General features: G+C 42.1%; 1 protein-coding gene across 2 annotated transcripts in view; it reads right to left on the minus strand.

Annotated features, from left to right (window-relative positions):
* Window positions 1-22,006, minus strand: part of LOC146797969 (cytochrome P450 2B19-like) — a 500,784-nt gene extending 478,778 nt beyond the window's left edge. Inside the window, exons 1-2 of one of the 2 annotated variants that reach the window (XM_085625188.1) lie at window positions 21,879-21,973; window positions 20,567-20,626 (exon numbers count right to left, since the gene is read on the minus strand). The gene's annotated coding sequence lies outside the window, so the exon portion shown is untranslated. Of the gene's footprint in view, window positions 1-20,566; window positions 20,627-21,878 lie in introns of both variants that reach the window. The other variant, XM_085625186.1, reaches the window with a different exon arrangement.
* Between the last annotated feature and the right edge of the window lie 2,238 nt (window positions 22,007-24,244).

A 24,244-nucleotide genomic window follows, 5' to 3' on the forward strand; every position in this document is an offset into this window, starting at 1 on the left:
CACAAGGTCTCCATGGTTTCTAGTGCTTTTCTGCCCCCACTTGAGTGCAGATTAGAATAAAAGAATCACTCAAATAGCCAAAATGTGTGCCTAAAAAGGGGGAGTGACCCTTGCCTATGGAGCTTCTCACTGGCATGCCCATAAACATATCCCTGGTGCCTAATGGGCTTTCTGCTCCCCCCACAAGGGGGAAGGGCAGATCAGGGGCTATTTCCCCGATCCGCCTTCCAGGGGGCAGAATGCCTTTTTTGGTGGAGGGGGCATTAGAATGCCCATTCTCAGAAGCCCCCACTTCTGCATATAAAAAAAAACAATCTCTGGTGCCTAGTGGGCTTCAGATCAGGGGCTATTTCCCCCATCTGCCTCTAGTGGGGAGAGGGGCAGAAAGAGTGTGGAATGTTTTTTGTGGGGGGTGGGGGCATTGGCATGCCCATTTTGGGCTGCCCCACCCCTATATACATAAAAACTATTTAACAAAAAAAACCTTGTGCCTAGTGTGCTTTCTGCCCCACCCCGGGGCAGATCGGGGGCAATGGCCCCCATCTGCCTCTGGGGGTGTGGGCTTTAGCATGCCCATCTCGGGCAGCCCCCACCCCTAAATCCAATTTTAAAGCGATCACTGGCATCTAGTGGGCTTTCACCCCCCCCCCCCCCCCCCCCCCGGGGGCAGATTGGGGGCTACTGCCCCGGGGTGGGGGCAGAAAGACTGAATTTCCCCAATTTATTTAAGGGGGCACAAAGGCCCTTGCCCAAGGGGCAGCTCCCCCCTCCCTGGTGTCCAGTGGAGCAATTCCCAAGCAGGGATCCACTAGGGAGGGTTACCATTGGAAATGGGAGATTCCTTCCTTTCCAATGATACCACTTCTGTCTTTCTACATGCTCGGGGGGCTGTGATAGCCCCCTGAGCACATAGAAAGTAGAACTGAAATTAGCCTGTCGGCTCATTTCAGTTTCGTTTCCTGTGCAATTGCGTCAGCGCAACGTGTGCACTGATTTTCATTGCACAGAAACCAAAGAGACAGTCCCGGGAGCTGGGGAAAGCCCTTCCCACGCTCCCGAGGCTGTTGGGGTGAAAAGAAAATTCCAGTGCCATGTGCATGGACGGCCAGGAGCTGTTCGATGCACATGAGCCCTGGTACATCGGACGGCTCCCGGCCGTCCGACGCACCAAAGGGGTTACAAATTTTAATTCAGACTATTCCAGGCCATTCTTATAGCTTTGGGTGGCCTGGAATAGTCTGAATTGTCACACTTGTACGAGTGCAATGGTTAGTAGTTGCATTGGTACTGCTAATGGCAGCGCTGCCAGGGCCAATGGGTAGTGCAGGCTGCAGTGGCCGCATAAGAAGGGTCCTGGCACTTACTTTTTTTTTTTTTAAACAAATTAGGCACTGCTGGTAGCTCTCCAGCTACCTGTTAGTACTTCTCCTGTGTGCATCCCAGCCTACTAAATAGCAGCCTTTTTTTCTTGGTTGAATATTGTATGTATGTAAAATTTTTATATTTAAGACATAGATGTGTGTATTTTCAGAACACGTGAGCTGATGTTTGGAGAAAAATGGCTGAATTTCCAAAATATATTTAAAGGTGATTTCTGAGTGATAAATCATGTGGGGAGATGTGTTACTATTATCATTACTTTCCTGCCAGGGACATTGCAACTGTGGCTGTTTTCCATTCCAAATTGACATAGCCTTTTTAAGTCGAGCCTAGAGGCAGCTCGCATGCGCTGCCCTGCGAGGCATGCTGCAATCCCACTGGGAAGTGTGAAGACACCGACCGCACGCCCACCGTTTTTCATTGGTTGCTTGGTCTGCCTTTTTAAATTCAATAGTTTTCGTTGGGGAATAGTGTACTGTTGTCCCGCCTTGTGGCTGTTTTTTCCCGCCCTGGGGACCGCCCCTGCTACATGGATCCTTTCGATATGGGCCATATGTTTTGGCAAGCACACTACGTTTTCTTTTGCGTTGGCTTGTTTTGTAATTTCATGTTGTGTTTTACTTTGCTACCGCCCCTTACGGTTGTCCGTATTCACTTTGTTCTCGCCCCCTACCCCCGCCTTGCCCATGCTGTCTTTCTTCCCGTCCCCCTCCCACCATACTTTCTATTGTACTTTTTCTGCAGGTTCCCCCGCTGCATTGTCCATCATAGCCCAGGGAGGACCGGTGGTGGTCCAAGAGACAGGTTATCTTTTGGCCGTGTTATGTGTGCTCTGGTATGGCTCTCTTCCATCCCTTTGTGGTGACAAAATACATCCCATTTTCAACCCCTGTAAACTTTGTCAGTGCCTCAGGTTCTTTATCTGTCAGCACTGGGAGTGCGTAGAAACTGTAAAATCTAGGAAGCTCTATGTGTATGTAGAACAAAAGGCAACAGTTTTGATTTTGTGAGTTTTGAGTGCCCCACAGTGACCCCTGCCCTCAACTATTTGGCTGGCTCCGAAGCAAAGGTTCTGCCATCTCTGGGTCCCTGCCCCCACCCCCCAACTGCGAGTAGTAGAGTTCACCGCCAAAGCCACCATGCCCTCCCCTGAGCAATGCACTCACCAGGTAGATGCTGCTTTGCACCAGGAAAATGAAGCAGTACTGGGGGCGTTGCATTGTCCAACTCCTGGTGCCCGGACGCCCTCCTGGGTGCACCGTGCCTCACTGCGGAGGTGCCTGATCCCTGCCCATCCTGCGTGCCATGGCCTGGGCTGAGGGCTCTAGCTGTGCCCGGTGGAGGAATGCCGGGGATACAGGCACGCCAGATCTCGGTGCCCCATCTTTCTTGTCTGAGCGAGGAGACGGGTGCCAGAACCTGCTCGGAGTAGGCGCTGGAGAGAAGTGCTGGGCGCCAAGTCTGCTGCTCTCAGCTCCCCTCCCACCCTTGATGTCTCACCCTCTCTTTTATACTGTCCATCTCAAGCCCCATTTCTCCTAATTTTTTATTTTTCTTCTCGTCTTTCCATTCTCCGTCCTGTTTGGCTCTCTGTATCTCTACTAACCTGTGATCTTCTCTCTCTCTCACCTTCACTTTCTTCCTGCCCACCCTGTCTCCCCATACACATTTTAGTGTCTCTCCACCACTTTAGGAACCTTCCCCCTCTTCACCCCACCCCTCCTCCGCCTTGCCCACTGTGTCTAATTGTGTGTGCTCACCGATCCAAAACAAGGGCAGCCGTTCTTTTAAAAGACAAGGACATTACATTTTTTATTTAGGAGGTGTGGGCTACCCACGATGGGCAGTAAGCATAAACTTTGTTTACTGTTTGCTAGATATTCTGGCACGACACTAGAGTTTCGCCTGTCTTTGCATGTCTGTAACCTGAAAAGTACGTACATTTTCTGCCCCTTGTTTGTTAGGCACAGTCCATAAAGTTCCAGAAAGGAGCCAAGGATGAAGGAATTCCTTGTTGACCCATTTTCCAAAAAGACTGTTTTCTATATATGATCCGATCAGTGCCCGTCTCATTTATTTACTTTTCATTTATTTGTTCACCCTCCCCTTTTTTTACTCATCCTTTCAGAAAGCATAAAACTTCACCAAGTTGCACCACCAGTCTGCACGTCATATCCATACATTTTTAAATCATCAGAACACCTGGTTCAATTTAATCACGTTCACTTACCAAGTAAAGCTGGTTGTGTTTATTCCACCAACATTCATTTATTACTTGCAAGGAGAGTATATCCCCTCCCAGACCGGGGGGGGGGGGGGGGGGTTTGGTTGGCAGAACTGATTCATTTTTATTAAACACTCAAATAGTTCTGTGTTGCAGAGGAATCTTTCAACTATGTGTACATGTTACGTCTTGCTTTATTGTGCTCTCGTGTGCACACATTCCTTTTTTTTTTTATATCCAACCAGGGAATCTCCAAGGTGCTCATAGGAGTTTACATATTCAAGTCTCCCTGAAATTGTAACACAGTCCCGCTGGCCTTTCTCCTCACTCTTGCCCTGCATGTTTGAGTGTTGCACTGGAAGCTGCACATAGAAGTGCTTAATAACCAGGTGCACAAGAAACTTCTGTTTTGTGCTACCTGCCATATCTCACATAAAGAACTTTACTACGCCAATTACTACGCTTCTTTAACGGTGCAACATTGCTTAATACTAAATTCGCCCAACCCTCCTCCAAACCCTATTCTACTGCATGGCTACATACTTATAAGGTCCCATCGACGAGACCTATTGGCTATGCAAATGCTTGTTTGCATTGCTTCTGGCAACCCTGTTTGCTGCACTGATGTGATCAGTGCAAATAATTCTACATGTGGTGGCCACTAATGTAATCTTATCTGATGTGGTCTCTATTACAACAATAATAAGATTGGTAGCTCGCAATAATTTTCATTGAACACAAACAGCTCTTATTACACAAAAGGTTGGAGACCCCTGCTCTATGAACAGCATGTCCCAGCCTCTGTTTCTGTCCAAAGTTAGACTTAGCCTCTATGGAAGGTACTAGGTTTTTGACAGACACATTTTGGAAAGGGCAGGCATAGAGCCCACAGTAGATTAGGTCAACAGGTCAACTTTTTTTCTCCTAATAACCTTTGTATCAATTTAGCTGTAGGTTTAAGACAGATGGTGGGAGACCGAGGCCAAAGGGAAGGGATAAAGAATTGCATGAAAGGTTGCTTTAAATCACTGTAATATCTTGCTTTTCTATGTTGTGCCTGTGGTATACACAGCTTGTTCTGCTATCTCATGTCTGACATTTTCAGATTCACGTTCATTCATGGCATTACAAAGAGAGGATTTACAAATGTCTAGCTCAGCACTTATAAATGAGGAGCCATTTGTATTGTCTGGGTTTGACAGCTGTGCTGTTGCCAGACAACTGTATGAGAATCACTAGGAGAGGGGCTTGGCCTCCGAATACATGTTGGGAGCCACGAACACTTGTTTTTATTGGGCAGGTGTTGTATGCTTTTTGCAAAAAAAGTGCTTGCCCTCCACACAAAGGAGATCCTTTTGTTTATTGATCCAGTTTCCAAAGCTTCAGAGGCACACACATGCTAATAAAGTGTGTTAGATAACAAGGAAAGGTATGGCATTAATATCTGGCAGCAGCACAGATGGGAGGAGGGCAGTCTTTACCAAACATGGATTTTTAGGTATGGCTTGACAGCGCATTCTTAAGTCAGATACATTGGCATTGCCAATGCTTGTTTAATATGACTAGTGTCAAATGCGTGTAAGAACATCCTTAGAGTTCAAACAGCATTTTACCCTGATCCAATAACGCTAAATCTCGCCGCCAAAATGGTATATTCATGTTAAATTGATAAATAGCCTTTTTAGGTCGCAGCTCTAGACTGCGTACATGAGCTGTCAGGAAAAGAGACCTGTTGTATGTACTTTGTGGGCTTCAACCTACTCATAGGCTGGTGATTTGTTGGCTACAACGTCGTTCTAATATGCCTTGTCCCCATTTGTCCATGGCATACATGCGTCATACCTCTTCCTGTCTTTAGCCCTCCCCGAGAGCAGGGACCAAGTACATCTATTCATACACAGTGGCCGTTTTAGGAAATCTTTTCAGGTCTATTTTGTATTTGGTTTAACAGCACTGTTAACAATACCCCTAGTTTTTGAAGCTGCTCAATTTTAGCTTTTATGAGCACTTAAACCATTCTAATATGCCGGTGTAATGTTGAAACTCTTATGCCGCATTGACAGCAGTCTGTTGTTTATCTTTCCCTGTATTTATGCACACATGGTTTTTGGCATCTTGCGTTACACATGCACTAAGCTGAACTTGCTGCACTACAGAACATGCCACACAGGTTAGTTTAAGAGAACTTTCCTCAGTTACAGTCTTGATGTGCGCTATATATATATATACACACACAAACACCAGGCGCATTCTCCCACTTCCAGGCAGGCGAAGAAGAAAGCACACGGACACCAGTCGTGCTTCAGGGGAATTTAATTAGAACCGGCACCAACACAGCATGTCATTAGAGTTTTCAGTTTGAAAATTAACTGGGTTTTGAAGCTCTGGCATGTCTATTTGTTATATTAATTTATTAATTATTAATTATTAATTATTTGTCTTGTGTAAGTGTTTATACTAATCAACTTGTTTGTTTTAACAAGAGAAGAATTACACGTGGGAACGCATAAGTGTGCTGTTTAATAATAATGTGCGTGTTTACATGTTTAAAGATTGCTGTGTGCTGTTTATTTTTAAGCACAAAACGCTTTTCGAATTAATGCTTTTCTATGTTGCAAGAGCTAGATAATTACATACACATAAGGGTATTAGTGGGGTTAACACTGTTCAATCACTATGCTGTGGTAACGTTGTTTTTGTCTCTTTTAATTAAGATGGTCTATTGTGGCCTATTGTGGCCTAAGTAAAGATGGCCGACATGTAGAGCCTGGCCTCGAGTAGAAAACTGTGACGAGAGAGAGCCTTGCTGAATATGGTCCTGAAGTCAGCTGACCACAGTCCTTGCTTTGCCTGGTTAAAACTTTCCGTGAGGACAGCAGCAGTTTTGGGCGATCTCCAGATGAAATGAAACGTCCTTGGCAGCTTTGGGAAACAAAGGAGCTTTAAAGAGAGACTCTGAACTATGATCTCATTGCCGAGGAGATGAGGAAACTACAAGATACAAATGTATTTTTTGGTTCCTGTTCCGTTATGTTTATTTTGTGATTTTTCCTGAGCGGAGATTTTCAAATGTAGCGATGCTACATCCTTTCCTTCTCGCTTTGCTCAGAGGTTCGATGGAAAAAGTCAATACAAATTGTGTCTTTCCTTTGTTTAATTCACTATAAGAATTGTTAGCCTAGAGAGGGTTTTTGCCACTTGCCATTTGCCTTTTGCCGCGTTCCGAATTTGCGTTGGTGAGGATCGTTGCTGAGAGGACTTCGTCTTGAGAGACTTTACCGAGAGACTTGTCCTGACCCGTTCTGACATTTAGCTAGAATAGGTAACTATGAGAAAAATGATTTATTCTGATTGATTTTCTTTGACTAATTTTAGATAAAGCAATATAATTTTGAATATGGTGTTGGTTATTATTTCTTGTCAATCATTGAGTATTATATTTTGATTATTATTGTATAGATTGTTTAGATTATGTTTAAGGGCAGTCTCAATAACCAGATCTTATCGACCTCGATATAGATGCAGGGTGTTTAGGAGTTTTTCTTTCCACAGGTTATTGCTGGTAGAGTATTTGAGCGTATGTTAGTGAAATGGGCCCTAGTGTATGAAGAATGTATGTGCGTGTAACTGTGAGATTACTCTATCCGTGGAAGTAGGGATATTATATACACCCTGGTCTCTATCAATTTCCTGGTAGCAGAGGATGGTTATTGATGATTGTCTTGATCTGATTAGATTACATATTGATTATTGATGTTGGTATATGCACTAATACTATATGTTGGAGTCGTCATGTTGAGTTATATGTAGTGCTTCTGGAACTTGGAAGCTGGTAGCAGTTCCGTAGTAGGGCAGAGGGAAGTATATGCTGCTCTCGGGAAAGACGGGATTGTTGGTCCTGTATGTATGCAGGAAAATTCACATTGTCTGAGTTCGGAATCAGTGACATTATTGTATGTTACTATTAGAATATATTTCTGGTATATAAGGAGTGTGTATGGTAGTGAAGGTTATCTGTAAAACTCTGGTCTTAAGTCCCAGGGATCCGTAAGGTTTACCGTTAAAGCTTATCACGGGAGGAGTAATAGGTATTCTCTGAGCTTGTTTGAGGAACTGGGCAGGGGTAAGCTGCTTGGTTAACGTGTGTTATAATTCTGTAGTGGGGCAGATTGTTCGCTGTTCTCGGGAAGCAGGATTCTGTGTGTATGTACTATATTTTCTTGTATGAATGTGCGTGAATGTATATACATTTAATTGATTGTAAGACTCTTTGGATAAGTCCTGGAGGAAACAGTTAAGAGATGTATGAAAGTTTGATGGTTCTTGTGAAATAGATTTTCTTTACTATTCTGTGGTTAGCGAAGCAGACAATGGAGATGTTTATATGTTGTAACTAATAGATTTTGTAGAAATTTTGACACGAAGTCTACTGAAAAGATTTTGTAAAGGAGGGGTAGACGAGTGACAGGAGACAGGAGACAAGCGACTGCAGCGACTGCTGACGTCAGGAAGACCGCGCTCTGATTGGATAGTGGATCAGAATAGTGTTCGCGCTGGGATTGGTGCGTTGGTGTGAGCCGCGCAAGGATTGGAAGAGCTATTCTAGTGACGTAGACGCTCCAGGATTGGTGCGTTAGTGTGAGTCGCGCTGTTATTGGTTGAAAATTCGTATTGTATATTTGTAATACGGGAAAAGAGTAGAAGTTTTGGTAAAAACTAAAATGTATTACCAAGAAGAGAAAAAGAAGAAAACGTTCTTTGGAAAGATTAAAAAGTGGTTTAACAAGGATAAAGATGTTAAGACGAGAGAGGGTGAATTGTTACCTCCACCGAAAACACCTGCATCCTACATGGCTGCAAGATATGGGTATCATACTTGTATATGGTTGGAGAATTGGGTTAGGTATACCAAAGAGGATGGTGTTCTAGCATTTCCAGAACATGGTTCATTTAATTTGGCCGTGTTGAGAAATTTACGGGAAAAGATGTTATGTCTAGACCCGAAACCAAGACCTACACAGTTTGAGGCTTTAGTGGAATGGGAAGAGGAAGTACATGAGCGAGAAAAACAGAGATCTGGAGGACAGTACAGGTACATGTTTGGGAGAAGACATGATCGTGAGACTCATCATGATCGAATGAAAAGGTGGCGAGATGCTAGTATGTCAGAGGGATTATATCCGATGAGAACAGTTGAAGGGGGAGCAGAGAGGGTTCCTGAGTCAGAAATGAGAAGATATGGAGTTAATGAATATGAGGATGAGGTCTTGAATGACATGATTTACAAAAGACCACCTCCATATAGACCAGAACCAGAAGAGAGTACACCAGTTGTTTCTCCGATAAGAGATACAGTTTGTATCATTGAGACAGAAAATGTGACACCTGAATTAAGAAGTGGTCATTCTTTCAGGGAGAGAGAGAATCGAAGTGGTGACGAAAATGCAAGAGAACTAGCCAGAACTACAACAGAGCTGACCGAAAAGATTAGGGAGTTAACGAAGAATCTGGAAGCTGTTACGGTGCCTGTAACCATAGGTCCGGTTATACCTGTGTTTGACAAGCAGAGAATAGGTGAAAATGGTTTGGTGATTCCATATGTTGGGAATAATTTGATAAGTTCAGTTGGTCCTTCAGGAGATTCAGGAAAAAGGACAGAAAGTAGTGACCTGAGACAATCCAGACATGACACATGTAGTGAAATATTGGATGCTAGTGAAGCTAGTTGTTCAGGGATGCCAATTTTAGAACCGCAAAAGAGAGTGGTTCCAGTGAGAAAAACTACTGCAATAACAGCTGAAGATTTGAATGATTGGATGAAAGTTCTTCAGAAAAAGGATAAAGATTCACAAGCAATTGATGTGGTTAGGTTACGTGTAGAATTAGAAGAGCTTGTTACAGGGACAGTTCCAACAGAAATTCTTAAGAGTCATCATGATGGTGAATTAATGTTCATGTGTAAAAATATTACATGGAGAGCGAGAAATACACATGACAGGTTAAGAGCAATAGCGAATGAGCAGGGAGTTGACATTGATAAAGTGAAAGCTTTGCAAAAAACCTACAGGATGGATTTTACAGAAAAGGATATTGAAAATTTGAATGCAACTGGTAGAACAGGACAGATTAAAGAAATGGTTGCATTATTGCGAAGATGGGGAGATGTAGAAAAATGGAAGGATAGGTGGTATAAGAAAAGAGAGGAATCTGAAGATAGAACAACTTATTCAGCATTTCCAGTGAGAGAAAAAGAGAAACCAGTGGATAATTATACTATGAGAGAAATACCTGGAGGAGGATATGTACATGTTCCATGGACCAGACAGGATGTTTTATCATTTACGAATGATTTCCCTCGATTGAGAGAAAAGCCCGTCGAGTGGTATAGGCAGGTAGATAGGTTTGTGAAATTGTCAAAAGTGCTGTGGATTGACCTGAATAGTCTGTTTGAAATAATTGTTCCAGCAGACTTGTGGACTGAGTGTAAAATAGTTGTGAGTTGGCCTACTGAGGAATATCCAAGAGATCCAAGAACAGGAGCACCAGATCCAGAGGTAATGAGAAAGTATGATCAGGTGATGGTATACCTGAAGAGTAAAGTACCTGCAAAAGAGACAGACTGGGTAAAAATAGATAGAACACAACAGGAAGCAAAAGAATCAGTTCATGCTTTTTACGAAAGGCTGATACTGGCGTTTAAACAATTCAGTGGAGATGAACACCTGGGTGACAAAGATTTGAGTCATTTTGTATACAGATTTGTATATGGCCTGAGACCTGAAATTGGTGAGAGAATTCGTGAGCACACAGTGGATTGGCAGAGTAAGAAAATAGATGAGATTTTGAGACATGCGAAATACTTCAGTGATGAAATTGAAGCAAAACAAAGAAAGCTGAAAGAGAAAGCAATGTGGGCACAAGTGAAAGTTGCAGAAAGACAGGAAGCACAGTTGATGGAACAGGCAAATAATCCAGGAAATAATGCAGGGAATAGACCTAGATATGCAGGGAAAGGAAAGGGGAATCTTGAGGAAGCAAAAAAGAAGTTCCCATGTCACAACTGTGGCCAACTGGGACATTGGAGGTCTGAGTGTACCAATCCACCATTAGTGAATAATGAGGGAAATTCCTTGAATCAACAGGTGCAGAACGAGGGGAAAAATCAACAGCAGCAACAACAGAAAGTTGTGAGACAGCAGAGTCAAGAGCCAAAACCGCCCTTGCCGCAGAATAGAGGAGCACAAAAGTATAATCAGGATTCAGGATTCTACAATGATGAACAGGTAAACAAACCAAGACGTTCTAATCAGGTACAACAGTACTTGTTAAAGAATGAAGGGAGTGAATCTGAGGGTGATTATTGACGGTGCCGAAGAGAGGAGGAAGAGTGCATACTTGGTGTAACTCTAGAAATAGACCAGGCAGGACCATTTGTAGATGGGAAAATAAATGAAGAGAGTGTTACTTTTTGAGTAGACACAGGTGCGACAAGATCAACTGTCAGGTCAACAGATGTTAGAAATCTTCCTCTCTCGGATGAAGCAATCCAAGTAGTTGGTGTAGCCAATACACAAATCAGAACACGTCTTACGGAACCAGTAAGAGTACAGATAGGGAAATTTTCAGACATGCACAGATTTATTGTCTGTGACACGAGTCCAGTGAACCTGTTAGGTAGGGACCTGTTGTGCAAGATGAACTGCACAATTTTCTGTACACCGGATGGAATAGCTTTTGAAACACCAGATGAGGATGTTTTGTACCGAGTGACTCTAGAAAATAGGGAAAGTGAGTTAATTGGTGCATTTGCTGTGTTTGATCCAGAGGATTTGCCTCGAGAGCTGAGGGACACAGTGAAAAGGACAGTTTGGGATTTTACTGGAGAGGATGTGGGATTGATGAATAATGTAGATCCAGTGAAAATTGCAGTGAAAGAGGGAATTACATATCCTAACATTCCTCAGTACAAAATGACACCAGAAATAATTGAAGGAATAACTCCTATAATTGAGAAAATGATTCAGCAGGGAGTCCTGAGAGAACTACTGAGTAGTCCATGTAATTCACCGATAATGGGGCTAAAGAAGCCTAATGGGAAATTTAGGATCGTACAGGATCTGAGAAAAGTTAATCAAATTGTGGTGGCATGTTGTCCTATTGTGCCAAATCCATCAGTGATCCTGTATCAGATTCCACATGATGCTGAGTGGTATACAGTGATTGATTTGTGTCATGCGTTCTTTTCAATTCCATTGCATCATGACAGCCAGCCGATTTTTGCATTTAGGTTTGGCCAGCGTATTTTAGCATGGTGTCGAATCCCACAGGGGTATACAGAGAGTCCTTCGATATTCAATCAGTTGTTGAAAAAATCGTTGGAGAGTTTGATCATGCCTGAAAACTCAGTACTAGTACAATATATTGATGACCTACTTGTGGCATCAAAGACACGTGAAGCTTGTGAAGTAGATACCATAGCTTTACTGAATCATCTGGCAGATGGAGGGTTAAAGGTATCTCCAGCCAAATTGCAATTTTGCAAGAAAGAGGTGCATTATCTTGGACACAATATTGAAAAAGGTCTGAGAAAAGTGACTGATGACAGAATCAGAATCATCAGGGAAATGAAAGCTCCAAAGACCCAGAGGGAAGTGAGAATGTTCCTGGGTATGGTGGGTTATTGTCGTCAGTGGATAATTAATTTTTCGCTGATAGCAAAGCCACTGATTAAACTGACAAAAAGTGAGATGACAGACCCATTGGAACTAGATGGAGAACAAATGGCAGCATTTGAAGAGCTCAAAAATAGAATGTGTGAGGCTCCAGCTTTGGGTATGCCTGACTACGAAAAGGAGTTTGAATTGTACTGCAGTGAGAGAAATGGATGTGCACTTTCAGTGTTAATTCAGAAGCATGGATTACTGAGAAGGCCTATTGCGTACTTCTCATCGACACTTGACCCTGTAGCTGTGGGTTTACCAGGTTGTCTGAAATCTATGGCTGCAACATGCAGGAGTCTGGAACAGAGTGAGGAAATCATAATGGGATATCCTGTAAGGGTATTTGTACCTCACAATGTGGCAATTCTTTTGACAAGAAGCAGAACTCAGTACATGTCACATAGTCGGCTGACTAAATATGAGAAAGTGATTCTAGGAGCATCGAATGTGACTCTTGAGAGATGTGTAAATGTGAATCCAGCGACACTTTTGCCGGATATTGAAAATGTGGGTGTGAAGACAGAAGATGATCATGATTGTTTGGATGTGCTTGATTACTGTACAAAACCGAGACCAGACATAAGGGATCTTCCCTTGCATGAGAGTGATCATGTGTTGTTTGTGGATGGTTCATGCCTGAGAAATGATGATGGTGTGCTATGTGCAGCATATGCAGTGTGCAAAGTTTCAGAGGTTATGGAAGCATCACCATTGAAAGGAGTGAAGTCTGCACAAGTTGCTGAATTGGTGGCATTGACAAAAGCTTGTGAAATTGGGAAAGATTTGAGGACGACTGTGATGACTGATAGTCAGTATGGATTTGGAGTTGTGCATGATTTTGGCCAGCTTTGGCTACAAAGAGGTTTCTTGACATCGAGTGGAACTCCAATAAAGAATGCTGAAGTGATTGGGAAATTACTTGAGGCGATACAGCTGCCTAAGGAGTTAGCAGTTGTAAAGTGTGCTGCCCATGGACAGGGAGAGGATTTTATAACGGTTGGAAACCGTTATGCTAATGACATTGCGCAATACTGTGCAAAAACCAATCAGTCAATTAATCGGGAACGAGAGGGTGAAATGTCTTTTTGCTCTGTGATGTTTACTAATGTCTTAGAGACATGGGATGAAGTGAAACAGTTGCAGGATGAGGCAGGAGAGGAAGAGAAAAAAGATTGGATTAAGGCAGGATGTGCCCCAAGAGAAACAGACCATGTTTGGGTCTATAGGGATGGCAGACCAGTAATGCCAAACTCCATTTTGTCGTCAATGGCAAGGATGTATCATGGCCAGGGACATTTGGGGAGGGATGCGATGATTAGGTCGTTCAAGCAGACCTGGTACAATGCAAAGTTCAGGACAATTGCAGAGAGCATCTGTCAAAGGTGTTTGATTTGTCAGCAATTTAACACTGGGAAAAAGACAGTGGTGAGTCTGGGAACAATAGGCAGAGAAGGAGGTCCTTTTACAAGAATGCAGATTGATTTCATTGAAATGCCCCAAGTGAACAGACTGAGGTATGTTCTAGTGGTAGTTTGTTTGTTTTCAAGATGGGTTGAGGCCTATCCGACTAGGAGAAATGATGGAGTAACAGTGGCAAAATTACTGTTAAGAGAGTTGATTCCTAGGTATGGGTTTCCAGTAACGATTGAGTCTGATAGAGGTGGACACTTCTATAATGAACTCATGAGTTTGATTTGTGAAGCATTAAGCATACAGCAGAAGCTACATTGTGCATACAGACCAGAGGCTTCTGGTGTGGTTGAGCAGATTAACGGCACAATCAAGAACAGGATTGGTAAAATGTGCTTAGCCACTGGAATGAAATGGCCCGACGTCTTGCCTCTAGTGCTAATGACTATTAGATCTACTCCAGATAGAACTACTGGTTTAAGTCCGCACGAAATAATCATGGGACGTGCAATGCGCCATGCATTTGTACCTGTCAATAAGTTGATGACAATAACTGATGACATGATTTTGGATTACTGTAAAGGCCTGGCTGACGCAGTTCATTCTGTGTTTCACCAGGTTGGAGAAGAAGCTACCACACTTGAGAAGAAGCAAGCCCATGATCTGAGTCCAGGAGACTGGGTGAGGGTTAAGGTGCACAGAAGAAGAAATTGCTTAGTTCCAAGGTGGGGAAGGCCGAGACAAGTCATTCTAACTACGACAACTGCAGTGAAGTGTGCTGGTGTGAAAAACTGGATACATGCAAGTCATACTCTGAGAGTTCCAAACCCAAAAGAGGGAACTGGTAAAGAGTACTTTGAAGAATCGGATTCCAGTGATGATGAAGACCCAGAACCAGTGAGAAAAAATCAAGGTTCAGGAGAAGAAGCTTGTTCTACAAGTTCAAGAGAACCATTGGGAGTCTCAGAAAAGAGATCGGATTCTGTAAGAGAGCCTGAAGTTTCAAAAAGCAGTGAAGAAAAAAGAAAAGAAAAGAGCAATTCCACAGAGATTACTCCTGAATCAGAAGAGGAGGAGACTGAAGAACCACTTGAGATTATACTTGAAGAAGCAGGGTCAGAAGAAGATAGAGAGGGACAGATTGCGGAAGACCCCCGAGGAGGTGTAGGGAACATTCTTGACAAGCTAGGTGAAGGGACAAGTAGACAGCAAGAAGATTGCGTGTCGGAGACCCGAGGAGGGACAGGTATAGGGAAGTCTCAAACAGTGGTGAAAGAAACTGTGGAGAAAAAGAAAACTGCTAGAAAAAGAAAACAGAAGGCACTTGAAACAGAATTGGATGAGAGTGAGAATGAACAAACAGAGGGTCGAGTTCTGAGAAAGAGAACTTGGATTGAAGAAAGAAATAATAAAGAAATTAGGCCGAAAAAGGTGATAAGAGGAGATTGTTGGCCTAACAACAGAGTAAAGAGATTGAGATACAGAGTAATAAGAGCAAATACATCAAAAGCTGAACAAGTGAATGAAGTATCGAGTCAAAATGAAGTAAAAAGAAAGGAGCAAGAAGAATCAAGAGAACCTGAGGAAATAAAAAGAATAAGAAGACCCAACCAAAAGTACAGATCACCGGAATGGTCTTATGTGGCACTGTCTGAAGAAGGAGAAGAAGAAACAGTGACTCGAGATAATCCGGAGGGGATCTTGAGAAAAGTGGTTGAGGAAAAAGAAGGAATCTTAAAAGTTATCCTGACTGACATTGGAGAAGAGTCAGATGATGCACAGGATGTTGTTGATGATCTGATACAATTTGATGTTACTGAAGAAGAAGGAGTGACAACTGATGAATATCCAAATTGAGTGAACTGAGAAATCACTTGGAGAAAAAGTGAAAGGAGAAAGTCTGAAATTCAGTTGTCTGAAGTAATCCAAAGTTGGGAAACTACAGTAGTGGAGTAGTAGAGGCTAAGTCAAAAGACAAGGTCAAAGTAGTAAAATGGCTAACATAGAGGATAATCAAAGTAGATGTGCCTTCTTTAAAAGATGGTGTAGAATGTGCTGCTGCTGTACTGGATTATTAATGCTACTATAGGGAGGTTTAGTTTTATTAGTTACTTTTAAAGTTACATTTGAGATGCATACAGAAAATATGACAAATATAGAGAAGAATTTGCAAAAAGTAGTTCCGACTAGAATTAGTAATACTTACATACACAAAGAAAGGTCAATTAATAATTTTTCTAGTAATGTTTTTTCAAAATTGCTATACGAATATGTGAAAACAATGGAAGTTAGGGATTGCTACGTTTGTATGCAATTACCTGCATCCGTTTCAGAGGGTGTTACTTATCATCATTTGCCAGCTACATATGGTATTTCATGTAGTATATTAAGTAGTGTTTTTTATTTGTTAGGGAAGATAGATTATAAGATGTCTAACAGAGATAGTATTTTTGGGCATTTGCCAATGAACAAAGAGCTGAATCCAGCTAAAGAAGCTAACACTTTTGGTGAGATTTTTATTGAAGAGAAAGGATTAACATTAGATTACATTTTTAAGAATAATTTAACTTGCAGTCTGAAAGAAGAGGAGAAAGCTTTCCTGGATATGGTAGAGAAAAGGAGATTGAACATGCATGAGAAAGCAGGGAAATATAGAGTGAGTGAGACAATTTGGGACATTGAAATGGGAAAAGAATTGAGAAATGGGGCTAGTCCAACTTTAGCTCTAGATGCACCACAGAAGGGTAAGCTATGCATTACAAGGAGGAAATCCCAATATGATACATATTTTGTTGGGACTAGTGAGTGCCATGATACATACTTCATTGCAACAGGTTGGGGTTTCAGAGGTGGAGAAGATACAGTTTTCCCAGGAGTGTATTATGTTTGTGGGAATAAGGCTTATTACAAGTTGCCTGACCATTGGTATGGCACGTGTTATGTGGGCCTGGTCTTTCCAAAAAATTTTCATATAGATAAAATAAGAGATGTAGAACATAATAATCTACTAATGCGTTTCAAGAGAGAAACTTGGTCTGAAATTGTGGGTGATATTTTTGGGGTTTTAATTCCAGCAGTGGGAATTTCTTTAAATGCTTATGGAATTCGGAAACTGTCAACAGTGGTGGATCGCTTATCGACAAGTACCGCTGGAGGGTTTCTTTTAGTGAATACGGAATTAAGTGCTGTACGTGCCATGTCAATGCAAAATCGACTTGCCCTGGATATTCTATTGGCCAAGGAGGGTGGAGTTTGTGGAATGCTGAAAGTTCAACATTGTTGCACTTACATTCCAGACGAAAGCAAAGACCTGAAGGTCTATATCAAAAATATTACTGATTTGTATGAAGAATTAGTACCACTTGAAGCTGAGAGTTTATGGACTAAAATAGCTAATAAGGTGATAGCTGTTAAAGATTTTATTGCAAAAATAGGTAGTACTATTATAGGTAGAATATTGTTTCCTTTAACTTGTATAATTGTTGCTTTATTGATACTGAGATTAGTGTGTGTGTGTTGTAAAAACAGGAGAGGGGAAGAGAAATTAAATAAGGAGAAGAAAAACAAAAGGTTGAAAAGAGAACCACAAGAAATTGAATTAGAAGAATTGAGGGAGAGTGTTTATTTGGAAACAAAGAGAGATGATGAAAGAGTGACTGGTGTGTAGTGTTGTGTAAGGAGAAAAAGACATTTCCGATTTCTCCTAAAATGGGGGACTACATTTTCACTAATTTTTTTTGGGGGGTTTATTTGGTGATAAAATCACCAAAGGGGGGATTGCTAGAGCAGAGTTTTCAGTTTGAAAATTAACTGGGTTTTGAAGCTCTGGCATGTCTATTTGTTATATTAATTTATTAATTATTAATTATTAATTATTTGTCTTGTGTAAGTGTTTATACTAATCAACTTGTTTGTTTTAACAAGAGAAGAATTACACGTGGGAACGCATAAGTGTGCTGTTTAATAATAATGTGCGTGTTTACATGTTTAAAGATTGCTGTGTGCTGTTTATTTTTAAGCACAAAACGCTTTTCGAATTAATGCTTTTCTATGTTGCAAGAGCTAGATAATTACATACACATAAGGGTATTAGTGGGGTTAACACTGTTCAATCACTATGCTGTGGTAACGTTGTTTTTGTCTCTTTTAATTAAGATGGTCTATTGTGGCCTATTGTGGCCTAAGTAAAGATGGCCGACATGTAGAGCCTGGCCTCGAGTAGAAAACTGTGACGAGAGAGAGCCTTGCTGAATATGGTCCTGAAGTCAGCTGACCACAGTCCTTGCTTTGCCTGGTTAAAACTTTCCGTGAGGACAGCAGCAGTTTTGGGCGATCTCCAGATGAAATGAAACGTCCTTGGCAGCTTTGGGAAACAAAGGAGCTTTAAAGAGAGACTCTGAACTATGATCTCATTGCCGAGGAGATGAGGAAACTACAAGATACAAATGTATTTTTTGGTTCCTGTTCCGTTATGTTTATTTTGTGATTTTTCCTGAGCGGAGATTTTCAAATGTAGCGATGCTACATCCTTTCCTTCTCGCTTTGCTCAGAGGTTCGATGGAAAAAGTCAATACAAATTGTGTCTTTCCTTTGTTTAATTCACTATAAGAATTGTTAGCCTAGAGAGGGTTTTTGCCACTTGCCATTTGCCTTTTGCCGCGTTCCGAATTTGCGTTGGTGAGGATCGTTGCTGAGAGGACTTCGTCTTGAGAGACTTTACCGAGAGACTTGTCCTGACCCGTTCTGACATTTAGCTAGAATAGGTAACTTTGAGAAAATTGATTTATTCTGATTGATTTTCTTGGACTAATTTTAGATAAAGCAATATAATTTTGAATATGGTGTTGGTTATTATTTCTTGTCAATCATTGAGTATTATATTTTGATTATTATTGTATAGATTGTTTAGATTATGTTTAAGGGCAGTCTCAATAACCAGATCTTATCGACCTCGATATAGATGCAGGGTGTTTAGGAGTTTTTCTTTCCACAGGTTATTGCTGGTAGAGTATTTGAGCGTATGTTAGTGAAATGGGCCCTAGTGTATGAAGAATGTATGTGCGTGTAACTGTGAGATTACTCTATCCGTGGAAGTAGGGATATTATATACACCCTGATCTCTATCAATTACGCGTTTCGGCCACAAGGTGGCCTTGATCACATAAAGTAAACGCCATTATTAACAACCTTATATACATAGCACTCAAAGGTCATGTGATGGTTGTGATGAAGGACATAGAAAAAATCTCCAAGTAAGTAGTATCAATACAAAATATATCTTTCCCTGTATTTATGGACACATGGTTTTTGGCATCTTGCGTTACACATGCACTAAGCCGACCTTGCTGCACTACAGAACATGCCGCACAGGTTAGTTTAAGAGAACTTTTCTCAGTTACAGTCTTGATGTGCGCTATATCTATCTATCTATCTATCTATCTATATATATATATATATATATATATACTCAGAGGTTGTTACTTATTCTTCGTATACATGCCAGCTGTCCCCGCCCCGTCACTTTACCTCCCACCTCGATGTCTGCGATTCATGCTTCCAGTTCCGTCTGCCCTGCAACGTCATCACTTCCCCCGCTAACGTCAGGTGATGCCACCCACCCTTACGATCACAGACGGCTAAAAAACATAAACGTTAACAAAAACAATAGCTCTCGAATTCCCAAGACCTATTGTTATGCCAATGCTTGTTCCTGCTGTGATTCTGTAAATTATCCATTCAGTTTGAAGCATTTAAGTTGGGAATATTGTTGGTGCGCAGCCTCGTGTCGTATTTACTTTCCCAAAGAGCACCATCTAGTTGGACGGGCAGCAGGTTTCCTGCTGTGACTCTCTAAATTATGCATTCAGTGCGAAGCATTTATGTGGGGGCTATTGTTGGCACGCAACCCAGTGTCCCATTTACTTGCTCAATGCGTGCCAACTGGTTGGACCGCAGCAATTTAGTCCCCAACGGACTTTGGAGCTCCCCAATGGACCCGTCTCTATTCGTTCTTACACATTCAGATGGAACTGTAAGCATTCTCAATAAGAATGACAGGAAAGTACTCAAGTCCAAATGTTTACTCAAAGAATACTAGTTCAGAATTACATAAACTGGACCATCAGTCAATTTAAGAGTACAAGTATTTAAATTATAGAGTATAAGAAGAACTCAGTAAAGTTCAACAGAAAATCCAGCATAGATTTGCCTTATAAAATAAAGAAGAAAAGTTGAGCTCTCTAAACAAAGAAATATGTCCTTTTATAGGAATTCAGAGAAAGAATTTCATAAAGTCAGTAAAAGAATACATGGTTCTCATTGTATGCACCAATGAAGCAAGAAGAAACTTTTTACTACAGAATACATTTCAGAATTCTCTGACAATCCTACCACTTAGATTCAATCATTTCCAGAGTCTATTCAGGGGACATGACTTATTACATAGTATGTTATTCGGTCTGAGACAGTTAGGTTGCCTTTGATTAGGTACAGCACATTCAATGTGACTGGGGAAGTCTCAGCCCTCTCAGTGTAAGCCCACAATTCTTTATTACAGTGAAAGACAACAGTGACAGTGATACCATGATACATTATGATGTCACATCCTAAACGGAAGAAAGCACAAAATGTACTTAAGTTAGCATGAGCTTGAAGTCTTGTGCGTTAAACAATACAATTACAATTTTAAAAAAAACAGATCCAATACAAGTAAGAACATCACTTCCTTGTCAGATGGTATGTCCTCAATGAAACTTTGAAAGTTTAAGGTCTATGCGGCAGGCAGTGCCGACTGAAGAGGGGCGGAGAAGACGCCAATATGGATGTTTCTTACCTTACTGTTGTCCTGGTTAAGGGTTGGCCAGGGGCAATAATACAGTGGCTGTTCTCTTGTCTGAGGAGATACATTTACTCGTAAAGACCGAAGTCATGTGTATGTTTCTTGACACATGTATTATCATTTGCTAATACCTCCTTTATGGGCGCAATACAGATAAATGTTAAGTATATTGTTGGTTCGTTCTTTTAATCATACTGACTCTATGTACTTGTATTTGATAAAGACAACATTACAACACTTTTACACACTTGGATCTAAAAAGTGACCCATGCTCTCAACCACTCTGGCTTTCCATTTACATGTCATGCCTGTATTTGGGCTTTCAAACCACCCCTATCATGCATGTATCATGAAAAACCCCGTCTGTCACCATACAAATTGGAGACAATCTTTTATACAATGTTTCTGCTGCTATTCTGCTTAAAACCCTTATATCTTGATAAATAAATTAATTCCCTCACGATGTGAAAAACAGTCTCAGCCATGCTCTGCACGCTCCTTGTGTCGTGTATCATTCCCTTTGGCTGTGCTGCATGTGGGGGCCTCGTATTCCCGGACGCCATGCATCTTTGGTTCTCAGTCCCAGGCCCTTCGCAGCTTCTACATCTCGGCATTTGCTGCATCCTAGAACTTCCTTTCTCCTCTGTACCCTCTCTGCACAAAGCATGCACCTGTATACCAAGGAGAATGGACTGTGTGTCTAGCCATGGGCCCTAGTGCAAAGAAGGAAATTACCCCTTGGCCGCCGTTTGTACTGTGAAATACAGCACATAATCACTTTAATCAGGGTTCATTTGGCACCTCAGGCTCTGGGCCAGGCGCGCAACACCCATTGGACTCGAAGGGCTTCAGCCACCGCCCCCCCCCCCCCCCCCCCCGTGTCGTGTGTGGCAGCCCGGGATGAGACAGCTTCCCGGGCACCCACACAGCCGCGCCCGAGCACTTCACAGGTCTTTAAAAAGACCATTTGCATGTTAATTAGGCCTTGCTGCTGTTTCACCCCTTCTAAGAGCCCCTGCAGCTCCACTCTGCCTAGATTCAGCCCCCCCACCCCCGAAATCAGCGCCACTCTACCTACTGTTTAAAGATTCAGCCCCTCCCCCGAAATTTGGCTCCAGTTGCGCCTCCGGTGGTGCCACTGCACCTGCTGCACCAATGAAATCCACACCCCTGGGAAAGGGGCGGGGGGGGGGGGGGTTGACATCCTTCGCACATGAACGGCCCCTCACTAGCTATTTATTTTTCTACACTGACTGGGGACACGTCCGGAACAAATATTTTGTAATCAGTAGTTCTTGGCGCCTACCTTCTTTGACGACAGGACAGATCCTGCAACACCTCTGTCAGCGCCACACGGACTTTCTTCCTGGCTGTGGCTGTTGGATTTTATCTTCAATCACTTGCAGGAGCTCACTCCAGAATAAAGGGTGGAGCGATGGGCCGGAAGGGAGGGGTCGCAGAGGGGGTGCGTCGCTCGTTAGGAAACAACCTGTCCTGAGCACGCACAACGTTTAACCGCGCGATCATTAGTCTCTGTCTGGTGATTTCTGCTCTGCTCCGAGGTGTCTTTTGTTTCATTTATTTATTTAATACAGTTTTATAAAGCGCGGACTTTACCCAAAGATGTTTGATACTTCTTTTCCACAGAAATGATTTATTTATTTACTGTCAGAAAGTGGGTTAGGTTTCTGTGGCTAAGCTCCTCTTCAAACCTGGGGACATGCCAGTTTTATGTATACAAATTATACTAGTGATTGTAAAAATGCAACATATGTAAAACGCAAGCGTCACATTGGGAGTACATAGATTTTTCAGGTAAAAATGCAAACACGCTAAATTAAAAAGAAACTAAACGATATCCGTGAATTTTTGGGGGGAAACTTGAAGAGGTGTTGTATGGAAGGGAAACAGCCTTTACCAGTAGGGCTATTACTACGCAGTATTTACCACACAGGTAAGTACATAGTTTAGGTTTAAGCCTTTACAATGCATCCTTTACCACATGGTACTGCACCACAAAGGTGATTATTATGGTTTAGCGAAGACAGAGGCAACGGCTGGTAGGGATTTTTAGAGTTAAAGGAGGGTAGAGGTGATGGGAAGTTAGGAGTTAAAAAGGGGGCCTTGCAAGGTTACCTCCACAAAAACAAAGAATGCCCCCAATAAAGATACACATTTGTGTGTGTGTATACAATCACACATACATAGATAGATAGATAGATACCACCAAAAATGCATGGTAAAGTCCCACAATGTAATGCAACACTTTGTAAAAGTCAACACATTTTATTGCATGCATGGTAAGGGCGTGCGTTGTTAAGTCGTACATCCTTAAGCAAATGTCTACATTACTTACCAGTGATATTCATTACTCCGATTCCTCATTCCTTGTCCCATTTCGTATTGCACTGGTGAGTCACAAATGAGCATTGCTCAGAAGTGTCTTTCTGCCCTTTCTTTTAAAATATATTCAAGATCACTATATAAAGGGAAGTATGATCCCTTGAGCTTCCTGTTACTCTTAGTTGCTGAAAACAAGTTGGGCGCAATTTTCCAACTGCTGAGCAAATCCTTGTTTGCAAAGGGATCGGAATTCCGAGGTGATTGCTATATACTCAGGGCCCGGTTGGCCGTAGCAGGCACCGGGCGTTTCCCTGGTGGGCCTAAAGGGTGGGGGCCGGTTTTGGACCGGTAGGAGGCATTTTTGTTACTGAGGGCCGGTTTTGCAGCAGTGCTGCAAAATCGTCCCCTTGTACCAAAAGCGCAGCAGTAGTGTGCCTGCCAGCGCTCCCCTTGCCAGTCGGACATAATTGCCAGGGCTGGTGTGCGATCCCAGTCCGGCCCTGTGTATGCTGCACCCGGTAATTACTGGGAATATTAAATATCTCACCCTTCATTAAATCCTTTGGTCCTCAAATATTAAAAGCTTCGAAAAGTCTGGACACCCAACCCTCAATAACTCTTATTGTTTGTAAAGGAGTTCAGAAAACTTAAATAGACATCCACTTTAATTCTACAATGGCTACTAACCAACGTTTGTCGAAACCTCCATGTAAAAACTGAAGATTTGTTTTCCTGGAGAATAATGAAAAAGAGGTCAAAGATTCTTCTGACACCAGTTATTCTCTTCTTGAAAGCTGTATTTTATTGATACCAAATGTCAAATGCCTAATTTTCAGTGAAGTGGGAGGAAATGCACACAAGAGTTGGGCCACTGACTTGTTAGAGCATCCATCAGTACTGCCAATGGATCCAGTAATCAAGAAGAGAATGGGGAAGCAGAGAGATGTGAAGATCCGCAAACAGATCTACTGCTAATTGACCAAACCTCTTGGATATCTCCTGAAAAACCTCAGTTGACAATCTGAGGTTCTAAGATGAAGGAAAAAGCCTACTCAGAGTATCTGCAGCTATGCTGTCTTTCCCCTGAAAACAAATTGCTCTGTGAAACACAATGTTCACAATGTTCTTCTCTGTACATAACCAAATCCTCTGTGACCTAGTTCCAAACTGCTGATTGGAGTAAGTCATTGTCACAGTTGTCTGCCCTTCTGACTGCCACTGAAAATTGAACCCCTATCCAAAAGGTCTGAAGAGTCCCCCATACTACCATGAACTCCTTCCAGTGGGAGGAGTGACCCTCTTCTTGTGTTAACCAATGATCCTAGGCTG

This window comes from Triturus cristatus, chromosome 9, assembly GCF_964204655.1.
Source record: "Triturus cristatus chromosome 9, aTriCri1.1, whole genome shotgun sequence".
Lineage (NCBI taxonomy): Eukaryota > Metazoa > Chordata > Amphibia > Caudata > Salamandridae > Triturus > Triturus cristatus.